Source organism: Rhagoletis pomonella, unplaced genomic scaffold (genome assembly GCF_013731165.1).
Source record: "Rhagoletis pomonella isolate Grant_MI unplaced genomic scaffold, Rhpom_1.0 Rhpom_scaffold_00010, whole genome shotgun sequence".
Lineage (NCBI taxonomy): Eukaryota > Metazoa > Arthropoda > Insecta > Diptera > Tephritidae > Rhagoletis > Rhagoletis pomonella.
In genome coordinates, this window is record NW_023458564.1 from 9,262,633 (window position 1) to 9,278,978 (window position 16,346).

General features: G+C 32.9%; 1 protein-coding gene and 1 long non-coding RNA gene across 3 annotated transcripts in view; one reads left to right on the forward strand and one right to left on the reverse strand.

Moving 5' to 3' along the window:
* The window catches only part of LOC118746024 (putative uncharacterized protein DDB_G0271606), a 583,517-nt gene that overhangs the window by 49,023 nt on the left and 518,148 nt on the right, over nucleotides 1–16,346 (forward strand). The gene's annotated exons all lie outside the window — the stretch shown is intronic.
* Nucleotides 2,121–2,565, reverse strand: LOC118746027. The gene is made up of 2 exons (XR_004993753.1): nucleotides 2,527–2,565; nucleotides 2,121–2,224 (listed from the first exon to the last, which is right to left on the reverse strand). It is a non-coding gene; the product is annotated as an uncharacterized LOC118746027 (long non-coding RNA).

Here is a 16,346-nt window from a genome sequence, read left to right on the forward strand (position 1 = left end):
TTATCAAAATAAAATAATTTTTTTTTTATGTTGCAATATTGAACAGATACAATTTTTTTTTTTTTTTTATAGAAAAAGTGGTACGTCAATAATAATCAAAGCCATTAGATCCGCACCGCTCGTTCGATTTCCAACAAATAGGTTTTACTTTTTCAAAAAGAGTTGCCACCTGTTAAAAAATCAATATAAAATTATGTATTTATTTCGGTTTGAACTTAGGGATATAGGTAAACGAAATATGTATCACCATAAATGTGCGAGACAAAATAGGTTTAAGAAGTTAGTAGTGGAAAATATTTTGCAGAGTGTTGCCACCGGTTTGAAAAGTGTAATTTATTTTACTTACACACAAGTTAAATGCAATATTAACCCTAGAAAGATAACCATATACAACTAACGTAAAATATAACAATACGCTTCAGAAGCGCACGATTTTCTAATCATAAATTTGGGCATTATAAACACTTTTAAACACAAATCACTAGAGCCCTCATTAAAAATTTACAAAAGTATGCTCATCGGGCAGGCGCCTCTGCGACGTAGGTTATCTTTCTAGGGTTGAAATATGAGTGTACACCAAAAGAGTTTAATTCGAAAATAATTATCTATCTAACTATAACTGTATGCACACATTTACATTTCGAGAAGGCATTTTTTGAAACGGCTCCAACGATTGTGATGAAAGTTTGTATTGATATAATATTTTGCATTTTAGTGTTATTTAGATAGATGTTATCTCCGAGAATATTTGTGTAGGCTTGCCACTAAGATTAGTTAAAAACTAAGTAAAATATAATAATAAGGGTATTATATGGAAAGTGTTTTGAAAATTTCCTAACATACAACATTACTCTTTACGGGTGCTAAAAGAAAGCTCTCGAAATAATGCTATGCCTATATAGTATGTGTTGTCCCTTAAGATATTAGTTTAAGGTTGCCACTTATTTTCGATTACATAGAATTTAACCGTTTAAAATAACTTAATATGGATAGCAAATGAAAGGTATTTTTGGGAACTTTAATCCTGAAATATTTTTGTTGATGGTTGCCCCTTTTCTGCTACCAATTAGTATCTTACAAATTTCAAAGAGCATTTTTCGTAAGTATGTTTGTATGTATATACACACAGTACATTTCCACTCAAAAATATTTACTCTTAAATCTGGCGTATTTCTAAATAGGGTTGCCACCTAATTTTTAATCTCAGATATTTTTTAAACTTATTACATTCAAAATGTAATATTTTTTAAATTTGTTTCCAAAATATCGTTTTTAAAGAATTCTGGGGTACCGACTCCGTAAAAATATTGACGATATTTGGTTAACGTTATATTTTAAAAGTTTTTTTTTATTTTGCTAAAATTTTAACGCATGGAAAATATTTTTTTTATCGACATAATTTATATGGGAAGAAGTATCGGATAGGTGTAGTGTTAAATAAAAAATTCCGTTCACAATATTACACAACAAATTTTTTTTTATTAAAGCTATCCAATGGAAAAGTTAAAAAAATGTATGCATTCCGAGCAAAGCTCGGTCAACCTGGTGAAGGTCATCAGGTCTGCACCGTTATTCCGAATTTCAAAAATAAGATGTCAATTTAAAGCACTGTAGTTTTTAGAACTTTTTATTAACGGTGCAGGATTATTTGAAGTTCTATTAAATGAAAACCGAGACCATGTGTTAAGTCACTGCACTCTGGCTGAAGGGATTTAGATGAAACATTTGGAATATTTATTTAGTTTTTGCACTGAAAATAAAATCTGCGTAAATATAACGAAAACTTACGTACATTTTACCAAAGTTTTCGTCATTTTGAGTCACGAAAGTTTTCGTTGATTGTACAAAACTGTTGTCGTACATACTACGAAAATATGAGACATCAGATCTTAGTACATTTTACGAATGTATTCGTACCATTTACGAACGGATTTCGTACTACTTACTAAATAATTTCGTACTATTTCTTTATTTTTTACGAAATTTTTGTAAAATGCACAAAATAGTTCGTATATTTTACGAAATTATTTTCCTAAAATCTGCGGTTGTTTCGTAGAACTTCCGATTGCTTTCATTCAACACACTGTAAAAAAACATAAGACGAATTATAACACAACACTTTACTAATTTTAAGCGTTTTTCTTTAACAAAATGTTTTGCAATGTTTTTATGTGGAGGTACTTGGCAGATTAGCAGCTTCTTCGATGTTTGTTTCCTTTCTCGACTATAAATTAAAGGAAAATTATAAGGCGTCTGAAAGGCAAATTTTAGTGAAAAATCATACATGTACTTATGGTCTGATTAAGCATACTTCGCATAACTTCGCACAACTTCGCATAAATTTCAAACTGTAATTTCGTATGTACTTTGTATGTATTCCATTACCCATAAATTAGCAGAACTTTTAAAAACTTAGCGATCTGTTGAGTTTAGATTTTGCTTCACAATTTCTTAAGTTACATTTTTAGTGCACTGGTACAAATGGTTATGTGAAGTTATGCGAAGTATGCATAATCAGACCCTTACTTAAAATTTCATTAAGTAGTGCGTCTGTTCCTGGCTTGGGCTTGCCGTTGATAGCTAACTGATGAAATTGCCTATTTATGAAGTCCCACATTGCAGAACAAGGCTCAGCGTGGGCGATGTTAAAAACTTTATATGCTTAAAAGCATTTATCCACAGCCTTAACATTTAATTTTATATTGTACATTTATCCAGTAAAAACTTCTTAAAACTTTTAAAATTTTATTATACGTCTCACAGTAGCCAAGCAGTAGTTTCGCAATGACACGCAGTACATAAAAATATAATGAAATATTAAACTGACGGTAATTTAGTATATTGTACGAAAATATTCGTCTGTTGTACGAATTAAAAAAAAAAATGTTTCTGCATTTGTTCTATGTACGAAAGTATTAAGTAAATTGTACGAATACAGAATTGTAGATTTCGTAAATTTTAAAACTATACGTAAATATTTCGAATGCATTCGTACAATATACAAAATTATTCGTACAGAGATTTGTTCAGTAATTTACGAATGTGATTCGCAAAATAAACGTAAGATTTCGTTAATTGTACGAATGGTTCGTTAAATCTTGTTTCGTTGTGAAAAATGTGTTCGTATTATGAACGAAAGTTTCGTACATTGTACAAAAACCAAGACTACGAAAGTTTTTCGTAGCACTTTTCAAAAATTTTATTTTCAGTGTGGACAGGAACCTGTTTAAAAACTGCAATTCAATTTTGGCGGGTGTGGGTTCACTAGATTTTTTAATTCTTGAGTCAGTTTTGAAGTCTGGTCTTATTAATTACTTGTTTTTTTGTTTAATATACAAGGGGAAATGCACAAAAATTAAGATTTATAAATTTAGTGTAACACATTAAACAAAAAAATTATCATCAATAACTGAGGTAAGAAAAAAAAAATTGCCTGATACACGGTTTCTTTTCTGTGTCATTATATTTTCAGCTTTTGAGAAAAGGTTAGCCTTTGCTTACCGAATAGCGACCGTTATTAGACAAAGTATTGCTATCAATTAAATGTTCCGTCGAATTGCCAATAACTTAAGGAACAGCAAAAAGCCATAGTGAGCAGATGAAACTACATATTTCAATTATTTTTCGAATTCATACATATGTATGTACATATCGACAAAGTAATAAAAAAGTCGAAATATCAGATACACCAAATTAACCTAATTTTACCCAGCCCAAATGCGTCCAAATACCTAGATAAGCACGTTTGTACGTAGGTTTATTCATCTAAATATGATCTTCCGCATATCTTCATTTTGATTTATTGCGCGCATTGTTATTACGTATTCATTAAAAAAAATCTAAAAGACTGATTACCTTTGCTATATCATTTTATATTATTTCATTGAAATATGTAATTCAAATGCATTCCGCCGTAATCGTTAAGCGTCAGCCAGTTTAACGGCACCGGCATTGACGAAACTGGGGAAACACCTGTGTTGTACTGGCGCCATATAAATTGTAGGCGTATGTATACATATGTATGTATGTATTAGGGATGTTGCGAATGTTACGTCCGCGGATGCGAATGCGTATGTCAAGAATTTGTAAGTAATAATTTAGGTGAGTAAATAAAGTATTTAGGTAAATAAAAAGTTGAAAAGTTAGTAATTTTTAAGAATGTTTTTTATTTTTTGGTTTAGTACTTGAATTTAAAAATTTGGAACATTATATTTTATAAAAAGTAATGTTGCTGCCTTTTAGGGTTACAGCCTGTTTTTTAAAGGGTCATAACAATCGAAAAACTTGAAACTTCCCAAAATTGCACATTCTTTTCGATTGACGCTGCACCGGTTGAGAGGACTTTCAGTTATAAATATATATTTTTTTTTATTGCGGTGCAATAATTCCTTTTTGAGAATTGCATCGGGGCTGCATATGACGGATGTATCCTCCTCCTGACTTTCATTTACACAATCTAGCATCATGGCAAGATCATTGTTTAAACAACGTTGTTATCCAAAGAATTCTTCATTCTCATTCTTTTGGTTGTTTCAGAATTTGGAGAACCTGTAACGTAATCAGCGTTTTTCGACTCTACTTTTTGTAATTCATTTTCAATACTTTTTGTTTTGTGACTGGTTTAGAAAATGTGTGCTATAGCAAGGTTCTAAATAGGTGGATATGGCAAATAAATGTTTATTTTCTAGGAATGTTTTCTACGAAAATTTGTTAAAAGGGCACCCAGTTTTTTATTATAATTTGAATTATTGGAATCACGGACGATGAAAGTCTCAGAGCTGCTCACCTGTAATAAATAGCATGTAATTAGTTTTTTTTTTTTATTTGCTGAGCTCGACCTTTCCTAGTCGCAGGCAGTCACAATTAATGACTCACCGCTGTCGGTACCATGAGTCATCAAATCAAAATGAACGCAAATTTTTAACATTTCGGTAATATTGTATGAAAGGGCGTAATTCACATTGTCGCTGAGATACAAAAAAGTCACAACTAACTAAATTTATTTTGCAAAAATCGATGTGGGGCTTATGATTCGACGAGTGCATCATAATAAAGCAAGAGGTTCTTTTTTCGTGCTCGATTCTAAAATTTTGTGTTCGTTTCTTAAAATTTCACACTTTTGTAATGCAAAAAAGCTTTTTCAGGGGAGAAGGTTGCCCTGAAAGCAAGATGGTTGCTTGAAACGACAGTATTATGAAATGCCTGGGTTGAGTGTAACATCAAACACATTTTGCACCGTGGAAGGGCAACATTTTTGGGAAAAACGAAATCACCAATTAATCATAATAAGCCGTTTATGAAAAAAAAAATACTACACTTATCTAAGAAAAAGTGGAAAAAACTAGCGATGCATCCAGTTTTTTTCAACAGATCTTTGACAAATAATATTCCATAGTTCCATAATTCTTACCTAATTAAAGATTATCTTTCACCGCGCAAACAGTCGATTCTCTTTATAGCAGGACGTTGAACATATCCGCTGAAAATACTTATGGAAGGATCTTACTCTTTGACTTTAAATTACAAAAAGAACAGGGACAGTTCTAAACTTAGCATCTCCACAGGCAAAAAATATTGGCCACAATTTGTCGTTTTGTTTGCCAGATATACATACATACATTTTATCAGTGCACTTGTACAATATTCACATTCGCAAAAGCTCCGCATTGATTATTGCGAATGCGAATGTTATACTTAATGCGGAAGGTCTGCGGTTGCGAATGCGAATGCGAATATTCGCAACAACAATGGTATGAATGTATTGGTGGATGGTAGTGTGAAAGCACTTTAAATATACTTGTTTTTTTTTTGCTTATTCGCATACTCAAGTGGCGCTAGCTGTGTGAGTTTTCTAACCTTATCAATACAATAAAAATAACAATTACTACGATAATTCGTAGAATTGATAAGAGTCACATAAATCAAACAACTATGTAAGAAAATCAAAAATATCGTAATATGTAGTAGAACCTGTTTGTGTTAGGTTTTTTTTGACAAATTATAACAAGCTCTGTGTACATTTTTAGCCCATAAACTTAAAAATGCCACATTTTGAGTTGTGACTATTTTAAAGACGGTGTGCGATATGTACATACATATTTTTTATAAGCTGTTACTATATACTTATAGCGTCACACAACCAGACGCCAATAGTTTAGTGATATACTTACTATAATTGGATGTAGAAGAAGTTGTTGACTCTTGCCTTTTCGAGGACTCAAAACTTTGAAATCCCAATCTGCATTGCAAACAAAAGTTCCGTTTTTAAAATCCTTTCTCAGTTACATATACTACAAAAAGTTTATGCGGAACAGCTTTGTTTTAGGTAAGAAAATCTCTTCTGTGATACTGAATTTTTTTCAACAGAAGACTATGAGAAAATTTCCACATATCTGCCACTGGGACTCAGTAGATATTGTCTCAATGCCGTCGAACAGATTGTAGGGATATTCGGCATTCTTGAACCCATATGTATGGGTGTTTTTAGAAGCGTTTTGGAGCCGGAAGAAGAGCTGTTTTTGGTTTTAAAATAAATAAAAAAATTAAAATAATGAAATGAAGTTTTTATTTTCCACAAATATTTTGAAGCACAATTAACAAAATGTTTGCTCATGGTCAAATAAGAAAAAGGTGGCATCAGTAGCTGTTGTTGGGGTTGGTATCGAAATTCTGGTGCTACAAAATTCGGAACACGAAACTCTGTTTAACAAAATTCTGCTTCTCAAAATTCTGCTTTTCAAAATACTGAATTACAAAATTCAGTTTTAAGATATAATGTAAACAATGTTAAATAGGACATGTCATTACTTTGAAAAAGTGCGCACTTATATTTTAATACACAATTTTTATTTTCAATATTTTTAATTAGTTTGAAAAAACTTTTATTACTGGAAATAATCATAACGCGAAATATTCGCCTGAGTTTTGGTCAGTGCATGATAGCATGCATCGGAAACAGAAACCTTTTCTAGAACGTAAAACCGTGGCGAAGGGTGGCATCGCCGCAAAAAGTAGTTGTTGTAGGAAGCAATTCCCAGTTTCTATAATCTTTTATTGAATTTACAAGAACTTATTTTTGCAAAATCTCAAATTTCCAGAAAGGATAACAAGAAATTAAAAAGAAGAGGCTTATAAAAACTATTAAAAACGAAATTACTTATGTAAGTCGGAAGGTGGAATTTTGACGGATCAAACCAAAAATTTAATATTTCTCGTGGTGAATACAAACATCAGAATTTTACCTAGCTCATGGGGCTAGTTTTGGAATCAAGCACGTTATATGTCAATCAATACTTATGTCCTTTTTGAAATAGAACTTGATGGATGGCAAAAGAAAAACATCATTTATAACTGCATATTTTCAAGTTTTATTTAATATTTTATGTGCATATTTTGGGTTTTAAATATTTATTTCACCGTGCGATATATTCACGAAGCTATGTGCTAAATATAGTAAAACTGGGTTTTTAGTTTTTCACACTGACGTCAGGATTTGTTTTCCAAAGGACATAGGAAATTTAAAGATATGGTTAAATCAAAAAATTATTTAAAAATAATCAATGCAATATGGAATAACAGTATGGATACCAAATGGGAGAGAAAATTCTGTAGAATTTAGAAACAACAAGGTTTATTGATAAACAAGGATGAGTAGGTATAGAAAATGCGCTTTTAATAAATTTTTTCTTTTTAATTTAATAAAAATAAATATTGCAAATTTTCAAGGATATTTAAGGACAAAATTTGTAAAGGACATTTTCCATATATGTATGTCCATTCGTCCTTATGCATCAAAAAATGTATTTTGCTATAATTCTGCAGAATTTTTGCATTTATATTATAGCCTTATTGTTATCCTACATTGCACTGAATTGTTTCAATAATTTTTTGAAATAATCATATCCTTTCAAAAAAATCCTGACGTCAGAGAGAAAAGCAAAGTACACAGTTTTACTATAATTTACCCACAGTTTCGCCAATATATTTTTTTTTTTGTGTTTAAAATTTACCGTCGTACTGGAATAGAATAGTGATATCACTTTATTTTTATTTCACCATGATGTTTGGCGATAAGTTTTGCGTTATTTTGCAGCCGTTTTCATGCGGCAAACATTGCTCCGCCTCGTTTAGTGTAAACTGCCGTAGATTCGCTACGCTTCGGCTTTCTTCGCTCGGCTCGGCACTGCTTTCTGAACGAACGTACTAGAGATGTTTGGCCTAGTTTCGGCCAAAATATAGTTATGTTAAAACATTCTTAAGACCTTTCAATTTATTATTCATATTTTTGGCCCCATTTTGCCTGTTCTCCGCGAATTGTGCAATGTGCGCTTCTGGGCCGATTTTCTGTTCATTTGAAATGGGTTTTCAGTTCTTTGGATTTAGATTTTCGCTATTTCTGAGAACAGGTTCTTCTGGGTCTTTTTGAATTAAGTTTCAGTCATCCGGAACCGTTTTTTCTAGTCTTTTGGAAGACCTTTACATTAAATTAAATTAAAATGAACACACACCGAATTTCAAGTAGATAGCATCAAAAACAACAAAGTTTCTGTAGGGTACATGGCGGGTACATGGCGGCTATATAGTACCTCGATCAAAAAAAAAAATAATAATAGGTCAACTGGGAACTCTGTACTACATATTTAAAACGAATTTTGGATTAGTTGGGTGGTTCACAAGGTGTCGAACGTGTCGTATTGTCGTATGCTGTAAAGTTTTTAACGGCTACATAAATGTTTAGAGGACTTTAAATCACCACCAACTATTTTTTAACGGTGTGAAATTTCATAATAAAACTTTTATATTAGCTTGCGAATTCCTTAAATATAGTTTTAGCCGTTTAAAGTTTATGACATACAACAGTACGACAGTATACAACACCTTGTGAACTCCCTAAATATCTTTACACATATTTAGACTTAATGCACAAAAAAAATTATAATTTTTTGCCCAGAGTGCAGTGGTTAGAAGTGCGTAATACAATTTCGTAGGGCCTGGGTTCGAGTCCAGTTTCCGACTGACGATCGGAAAGAAAGGAAAATAAATGGTTTTTTCCGAGTGTATGTATTTCTGGTGCTCTTTGCTTTACAATTATTGCCAGCTCAATTAATGCGGCAGTGCAACAACTTTGCTATATTTCATGAATCGTACTAATGAAAGAAAGAAACAACGTTATTACTAATTTATTTGCTAGCTGCTGTTCCCTTCGTTTTTGCCTCATGAAAATTTGCTTCTATAAATACAAGTCAAGCCCTAGCCAGTGATCGGACTTCTACCACATTGTGGTAGATCTGCCACTTTTTTGAGCATCTACCAAATCTACCACTCAAGGTCTGAAGTCTACCACATATTCGCGTTTTTGAGAAGTTTTATTTTTGCTTGACATAATTTTCTTAACTTTACACGATATGGTAATAAGAATGATATAATACAAGATTCCACATTCCCGGAAACGATGAAATTTCTCAAGTAAAAGTAAACAAAGCCCAATGGGAGGATGAAATAAACTGTAAAATAGTAAATTTTCTCAGTAATCAATTTCTCGACAGGCAACGCCGTTTTATTGTGTTAAATTGCAAAATATATGATTTATAAAAATAATTAATAGCGAAAATCTTAAAATCCGGCGATTTTTGTGAAAGTATTAGCAAATTTAAATGCATCTCAGGTTTCTGAGGCGTTGTTTACTTTTACATAAGAATTTTCAAAATCGCAAATCCCAATTAGCTGTTTCTGGAACGTGCCACATTTGTTCGCTACTTCGGGATGTGATAAAAAGAAAAGCTGGCAGCACTCCGCAAGGTTGCAGAAATCTCTTAAAATATGTTCGAAAAATATCTTAATATGGAAGGAACTGCTTTACACTGTGATGGAAAAAAATTGCCAGAACTCAACGCAATATTTAGCAACTTCGAACCTTGCAGAATATTTTTAATTTTTGTACAAAGTTTGATCCAAATCTAGAGATCTACCACATTTTTTTTGAAATCTACCGCATTTTTTCCCAGATTCTACCACACGGAATTTTTTAAAGTCCGATCACTGGTCCTAACCGCGAAAATAACAAAATTTTCTCTTTGATGCAGAAATACTCCTAGAGAATCTACATGCACTTCTGCGCCAAAAATAAAATAAAATATTGGCTTACGTTATTTTCGCAGTTAGGGTTCGATATATTGCTTCACGTGACAAGCGGGTTGCATATACCAATAAAAGCAAAATTCCTTTACGTTATCACTGACAATTTCCAACTAACCAAACAATGGCCAAAGTTCAATTATTCTTTTGTATAATAAATGCCTAGAACATATGGATCGATATTGTAAATATGTATGTAGTTATATGTATGTTTGTTCGAATATAAATCACCTCAATATTTTATCAAACTTTAAAACCTATACACAGTTATCCACATACATATGTCCGCGTACTAGGGTGATCCCAAGAAAGTAAAGCCGCAATTTTAATGCATTTGATATGGAAAAAAAACAAGTTTACGTAGAATCTTTTCAATGGGACAACTCGGTTTCTCTTCAGGAGACTTCAAGGAATAATTGTTTATTCAATTATTTTTTAACTTTACCTAATTTTTATCATTCCCTTAAAAACGCCAAAAAAATAGAAATGGAGTACATTATAAGTATTAAAAAATTATTAAATAAACAAAAAGGTATTATTCCTTGAAATTCTCCTGTAGAGAATCAAGATTTGCTAATTAATATTAATTTTCAAGGATTCTATACGATTTGCACGAAAAATTGTTTTCCTTCATATAAAATACATGGAAATTTTTGAGCGCCTTTAGCGACATATAAATATTTTTCGATTTCGAGAGCATTAAAGTTCCGATTTTACTTTCCACATATGCAATTTTTTTTTTTTGCCACCCTAATGTATGAACTTGTATTTTTTTTTGCATCAGCTTAAGTTAAGTGCGAATATGGTCAAAAAACAATAACCAAATATTCTATTTAAAACCACAAAAACAAATGCAAAATATTAGTGGTAGTCATCAATTTCTGGCAGACGACACGACGACAAGTTAGCGTAGGTGTTTTCTCAAGCTCTTTTAGGTGTTTGTGGCTCCCATAAATGTCCAACAAATTGGCCATCAACTCGCGGTGCTATGCTAACGCCATCAATTATCGCTTGACAATCGATAGGTGGCAAGGTGACTAAATTAAGAGCGTGACAACTGCAAAAAAGTTATTTTGAATAAATTAGCAGCTCGTAAAATATAAAATACGGCAACTTAATACACACATATTATACATATGTACTTATTTATGTGCATACAATATTTATACAATTACAGGTACCATTGTAGGAATTGCAAATGATTTCGAAATTTACCAACCATTTGTGGCAAACTTAAACTTGAAATTTGTGTGGGCTTAATTTTTTGCCAATTTTATTTTTAACCTTTTAGTTTCCATAATTTTTAGGCAATTTAATTCATCCCCTTTTTTTTGCTTTTTTTAAATTGATCAAGAAAAGTGAAAAATGTTGATAACGATAACAAATTAACATCGAAAAAATTCGGTGTTTTTTCTTTACTTCACAATAACGCAGAACGAGAATTGACCCCCCGATGTACCAAAAAGGGAGAGCTGTTGAGATGTGACAATATTTTCAATTAAAAAATAACAACGATAAAAAAATTACAAAGCATTAAGAATTACATTTCTTCATCTTAAATAATTTTAGCAGAAGTTCCTATTTTTATACGTGCATGTACATACATATATGTATAACGACCTTTTTTTGTATTAAATATGTCTTTTTTGCATTTCGCAATATGTATTCATCTCGATATTTTGTTAAAAGAACTGAAAGAAAACAACCAAATAGTTTAAAATGAGATTAAAAACATAAAAACTTATAAAATTATTTCAAAATTATGCGCTATCTTGAATTTCCTTACGCTTCCCACCAATCACGCCCAATTTGCCAAACGACTTCGTAGCGACGTCGCTTCCTACTAGCTCACCGGCGAGTCGCAAAAACGATTCACCGGCGAACCGCAAAAAATGATGTATTAGGTATTAGCGAACCGCAAAACGATGTCAAAATCTTTAACAGAAACCATACAAGTCCAGTTTCAAATTGTGTGCAATATTTAAAAAAACAACAAATCAGCAGCATTCCTTAAAGTTTCAAACTTTCCAAATGAATTAATTGCAAAAATATAAAGCAGTTTTATAGCTCATTAAATTATAGAGTACAAATTTTTTATGGAAAAAATGAATTTGATTTGACGTCGTTTCGAGTTCTCCCAAACGACTTAACTAAACCGATGTCGTAACGACTTCGATTCGATGAGAAAAAACGACGTCGGAACGACGGTGCTGTTTGTATGGAAAAAAACGACCTCGTTTCGAGTCAGGGTAGCCAACTCATTTTTGAAAATTCCCCGATTTCGACAATGAAACTCCCCTATTTTGCCCGGAATTTCCCGAAATTCCCCACCCATAGACATGGCCTTATTAAAAATAATAATTGTATTTATTTTGATATACTGCTGGTATTTCGGTTCATTTTATTAAGTTTTTTAACAAATAAAGAATAAAAAAGTTACACATAATATTAACACACATCACCGGTCGAAAAAAATTTTATCGCACCACATTTTTCACCACAAGTTTTCACAATTTTTATTTTATTTTTTGTTATCAATTGTGAGTTATTTATATAACATTCCCTAACAAAATCCGTTTAAGTCCAAGTTTCAAACTTTGTGCAATATTTAAAAAAGTCAATAAACTTTTGTAAAAATTTCGAGCATTTTAATTCGATTTTCCATTCCACGATGACAGGTGAGGCACTCCAACTTACATACATTTTTTTAAATCATTAGGAAATTAGTAAAGCAAAAAAGAACATTTTTTACACCTAATTCCTCACAAAAACAATTCATCCCCCGCTTCCCCATATAAACTGAAATTCCCCATAAATATGGTACATCCCCTGATTTCCCACGCAAACTGAAATTCGCCGCAAATCGGGGAATTCCCCACGAGTTGACTGCCCTGTTTCGAGTTCACCCAAACGACTTCACCAGACCGACGTCGTAACGATGTCGATTCGAGCTCCTCGTCGCTCTGTGGCGAATTCGGCGTGTACACAAACATATAACTTTACAACAGACATATGTTCATGCATACGTACTTGTAATTACAATAGAGAACATTGAAAATCAATTTGCGGCCAAATTATAAAGTAGGTTATAGTTGCATTGAAAACTAATTGAAAACCAAATATGTATGTTATGCGCAAATACAAACAGTGCAAACCTGCGGGTACCTGATCTATACTCTTGCCAAATACCCGCATACGATTTTATACTACATACATATGTATGCACGTATATAGAATGATTGTCGCACGCCTCGATACTATAGAAGGCACTACACTGCGTATGAGTGCTGAAATATTTTGATGCTAATATGCATTGCTATAAGTACGTATGTAGATATGTAGATGAGGTACATGTGCATATGTACACACACTTATACCTATGTATATTCACATACATATCGAAAGGCATAAATGAAACATTTGGGGTAATTTAATAAAATGTCACATGTATCACAAGTATCACTGCTGCATCTAGCGAGGGTAGTTGTGGAGGCGGAACATTTGGTCAAGCAATTAGTCGCACATTTGATTTGCTTGAGTTGCGCGCGCTGCAGTTTTCAATGAACAATAGCATTATGTACATTATATGAAATGCACACTGCACATATGTTTATACATACATACATAAGTACATAAGTAGCTAAAACGTTTGATAATATTTCATGGTCAACATAATATGGCATTGCCGTGAAAATTTAGAACTGAATATTGTATATTTATATGAAAAGGCATTGGATAGCATACATTCACGTGAATGTAAGTGCATGTACACTGGTGGATTTATTGTGTATGTATGTATGATTGTTTGCAACAATTGAGAAATAAAACTAAAAGTACAATACCAATTGTTAGATGGCTGTTTGTGCTTTTAACTGAATACTGACCTTGCCTGTTGGTTTACGATTTCAAAGAAGCGTGTAAAGCTTAAAGAAGAGAATACGGTTTGAAAACTATGTAGTTTACTTACTTAGATGGCAATAAATTTTTCAAAAAGTATACTAAATAATTAATAAAACAAAAAAAAACTTATAACCAAGCACTACTACTTTCCAGTTAGATCTCAAAATCCGTATTTTACAACAATTTGCTGTATTTTAGAAAGCGCTACCTTGGAAGAATCAGTTTTAAAATTTACAGCTATAGGAGTATGACTTTCTGATTGCGGAAAGGTGGTTCAGTCATCTCCCAACTAATTTAACTCTTTGTCTACCGGCCGGGTCCAATGGACCGGAATAAGGTTTTATTGCGTTCCTTTGAGCTCCGTAACTCCTTTACTTTGCTTATTTTTACGTAGTCTACTCTTATTGATCATGCTAATTTTTTTTTTAATAACCGGACCCCTTATATCGCAGTTGCCTGGAAGAGGACGAGGTAGAATCACCTCAACACTACCTTCTTAAGTGCCCAGCGTTTGCGAGGCTAAAGTTGAAGTACTTTGGCCCTCACTTTCTAAATAGCCCCGAGGAGCTCTGGGGCATCGAGATCATCCGTATTAGTAAATACATAATCGGCTCGGAGCGTTTTAACGATAAAGTTTAGGGGGTCGTTCCAAATAGTGGTATCACAAAGGGCAATCTTATATGTCTAAGGGCCGGTTGGTCAATATCTGGTTATCACTACCACTACACTATCGACGATTTCGACATCATGCATGTAACATGTGATCGATAAAGCAGTAGTTGTGCTTAACCGGAGCTTCTACCGCCGATTTGTGCTAATCAGACATTGAACAACCGGCCCTAAGTGAGCTCCGGTTACACGGGGCTGCCACCTTACCTAACCTAATAATTAGTATAGCTATTACTGTTACAACACACAGTGAGTGAACCTTATGTCTCAACAGCGGCTTGGGTATCAGAATGAGTGTTTATCTTCTTACTACTGACTTGTCAATGGACTGATTCTTAAAGATGTCTACCCTCCTGACTACCCCTTCAATGTAATCCTTTGATTCATGGCTTCATAGCTTAGCCTCTTTGTAGAGATGTAGGTGGAAGAAATGTTACTTCCACTCATTAGGTTTTATCTGGGTTTCAAAAAGTAGTAAAGTGTTCAAATTTTGAGCCAGTTACGCTAACTGTATCGCTGCGTCTGCAAATGGCAGCGAATTTATCTGCGATTTTCCTACCGTTAATAAAAACCTAATATTAAGGAATCGAACGATCAACTTAAGATTGACATGAAACTGGATCGAACTATTTTGTTCCTATTCAAATAAGGACGACAGCAACTTATTACGGTGTTGAAACACTTCCAGACGTATGTAGGTACTGTGGTAACCCACAAGGTTTGCTCAATGTTTAGATATCTACTTACTTACCTTGATTTATGTAACTGGAGTGAGCAGAGCTATTTATGTCAGAAAATCCATAAACGAACCCACACACAGTGCCGGCGCATAGTAATAATGTATATCGCAATTACTATTTGAACGATAGCGATGACGATATTGATTAAGACAATCATAGCGCTAGCGATAATTATAGCGATAGTCGGAAGCAAAAACGATCACCTTAACGGTACACATAACGATTACAATATCGATAACTATATAAATATCTATAACTATAGAAATATTGAAAAGGATAACAACATCGATAGCTATAACAATATCGATAACTATGACACCATCGACAACGACAAAAACGATAACAATAATAATACCTTCATATAACAATGTCAATAACGATGGCAATATAGACACAAGTGCCGATTACGATATCGATAAACATATATGCATACATACATACGCATATACATATGTACATTTCAAAGCTGGCATGGACAATTCAGTATGCTGCGCTATGAATAGCTTACGTTGAAAATCGTAATTACTCAAAAACAAATACTCAGTCCTCTAGTACGGCAACACCGTTTTTCTTGTCTTTGAAGTAATTTCCTACCATAACAATAACAACACTGTCATTAGCAATAACAGCATTATGCGACAAAAGTCAATGATGAAAAAAAAAATCAAGTAAAACATAGACGATGACGACGAAAACAACATCAACAATCCGCCCTAGTCTCGATCCTCTTCATTTTCGAGTAATGCGATGAGGTGGTATGCCGCTGTTTGTGCGACTGATGACTTGGTGTATGAATAAGTACATATCGCACACGATCTTCAAAAGTGACACAACACAAAATTTGCCCTTTTTTAAATTATGCACTAAAAATGTACACAGAGCTTTTATTTATCTTTCAGCAAA